The following is a 2,572-nucleotide window of genomic DNA, read 5'->3' on the forward strand; positions in this document are numbered from 1 at the left end:
GTGAAGTAGCACTTTCCTGGGTACTTTCAAACTGACACCGCTAGCCAAAAAATGTTCTGAAAAACGAGTTCCCGAAAATCTCCGGGCACCCCGCCAACCCCCCCTGCCAGAAAATGCACGTGTCCACCTCGGCGGGGTGCGGCCCGGTAGTCCTACCGAGAATGAGGCCTGGGGGGCCCGCAAAACGGGTCAATCGCAACTCCATGCGGGCTACCGGCGGCAACTCATTAACCAGCCTCCGGACACTTGTGCCAGAAAATGCAGGTGCCCACCTCGGCGGGACGGATCCACCAACCTCTGCGGGAAACCATGCACCGAGCCTGGCGACCGCCGACCGGATCTGACTTCATAGACTTCCGTCTGTGCTCACATTTTTGCTCTGCGGGCACAGGGAGCCTCCAAGTCGGCAGCACAACCGCACCCTCGGGTGCTGGCTTTTCACTGGTTCACCATTTACTGCCGGCTCACACCTGGGCCACCCTCCCGTGGCCAGAGCCTGAGCCTAGTGCGGCTTAATCTCCCACCGTGCCCCGTTTGATGGACCCTCTCTGCGGCCAGAGGCTAAGTCAAGTTCGGCTAACTCTGCCACCGTGCCCGTCGGCTGGACCATCTCTCTTGCCAGAGACTAAGTCCAGTTTGGTTAATGATTTACCAGAGCTCCGTTCAGCGCGGCCGATGGTCTCAACCATTCCGGCCGCCGGCGGAGCTCCACCCGGGGCTGCAACCGGGTGAGGTCCGGGCCCTCGGTCGTGCCCGTCGGCTGGACCATCTCTCTTGCCAGAGACTAAGTCCAGTTTGGTTAATGATTTACCAGAGCTCCGTTCAGCGCGGCCGATGGTCTCAACCATTCCGGCCGCCGGCGGAGCTCCACCCGGGGCTGCAACCGGGTGAGGTCCGGGGCCCTCGGTCGTGCCCGTCGGCTGGACCATCTCTCTTGCCAGAGACTAAGTCCAGTTTGGTTAATGATTTACCAGACCTCCGTTCAGCGCGGCCGATGGTCTCAACCATTCCGGCCGCCGGCGGAGCCCCACCCGGGGCTGCAACCGGGTGAGGTCCGGGCCCTCGGTCGTGCCCGTCGGCTGGACCATCTCTCTTGCCAGAGACTAAGTCCAGTTTGGTTAATGATTTACCAGACCTCCGTTCAGCGCGGCCGATGGTCTCAACCATTCCGGCCGCCGGCGGAGCCCCACCCGGGGCTGCAGCCGGGTGAGGTCCGGGCCCTCGGTCGTGCCCGTCGGCTGGACCATCTCTCTTGCCAGAGACTAAGTCCAGTTTGGTTAATGATTTACCAGACCTCCGTTCAGCGCGGCCGATGGTCTCAACCATTCCGGCCGCCGGCGGAGCCCCACCCGGGGCTGCAACCGGGTGAGGTCCGGGCCCTCGCTCGAGGGGAAGGCACCCCCGGCCGCGGCCGGTGCCCAGGCCGCCGCTTTTCCGACGGCCGAAAAAGTCGGAAAAACGGCCAAAAATCCGGAGAAATACTAGCCCATTCTGGCCGAACGGCCGTCGGGGCGGCGGCCCGGTGCGGTCCCGGCAGACCTGGGGGCTCGAGCGGGGCCCTGTTTCGATTTTCCGCCTTCAATGCAGCAAAGTCAAAACTGGTTAATGAGTTGCCACATGTCATTGCCATCGCCTTCCTGCTATTCTGCAGGTACCCCGCCAACCCCCCGTGCCAGAAAATGCAAGTGGCCACCTCGGCGGGGTGTGCCCCGGTAGTCCTACCGGGGAAGGGGCCCGGAGGCCCCGCAAAACGGTTCAATCTCAACTCCATCCCCACTTCCGGGGGTAACTGGTTAACCAGCCTCGGGACTCCCCTGCCAGAAAATGCGAGTGGCCACCTCGGCGGGACGGATCCGCCGAGCTCTGCGGGAAACCGTGCACCCTGCCCCGCCACCACCGACCGGATCTGACTTCATAGAGCTCCGTGCGGCTCCCATTTTTGCTCTGCGGGGCCAGGGAGCCTCCGAATCGGAAGGACTACCGCCATCGCGGGTGCATCACTGCTGCCGGGTGGCCACGGCCTGCCAGCCCTCACCTGGACCCCCCCTCCTGCGCCAGGGGCCAAGTCCAGGTTGGTTAATGAGTTACCCGAGCTCCGTTCAGCGCGGCCGATGGTCTCAACCATTCCGGCCGCCGGCGGAGCTCCTCCGGGGCTGCAAACGGGTGAATTCCGGGCCCTCGCTCGAGGGGAAGGCACCCCCGGCCGCGGCCGGTGGCCAGGCCGCCGCTTTTCCGACGTCCGAAAAAGTCGGAAAAACGGCCAAAAATCCGGAGAAATACTAGCCCATTCTGGCCGAACGGCCGTCGGGGCGGCGGCCCGGTGCGGTCCCGGCAGACCTGGGGGCTCGAGCGGGGCCCTGTTTCGATTTTCCGCCTTCAATGCAGCAAAGTCAAAACTGGTTAATGAGTTGCCACATGTCATTGCCATCGCCTTCCTGCTATTCTGCAGGTACCCCGCCAACCCCCCGTGCCAGAAAATGCAAGTGGCCACCTCGGCGGGGTGTGCCCCGGTAGTCCTACCGGGGAAGGGGCCCGGAGGCCCCGCAAAACGGTTCAATCTCAACTCCATCCC

Source organism: Mustelus asterias, unplaced genomic scaffold (assembly GCF_964213995.1).
Source record: "Mustelus asterias unplaced genomic scaffold, sMusAst1.hap1.1 HAP1_SCAFFOLD_1187, whole genome shotgun sequence".
Lineage (NCBI taxonomy): Eukaryota > Metazoa > Chordata > Chondrichthyes > Carcharhiniformes > Triakidae > Mustelus > Mustelus asterias.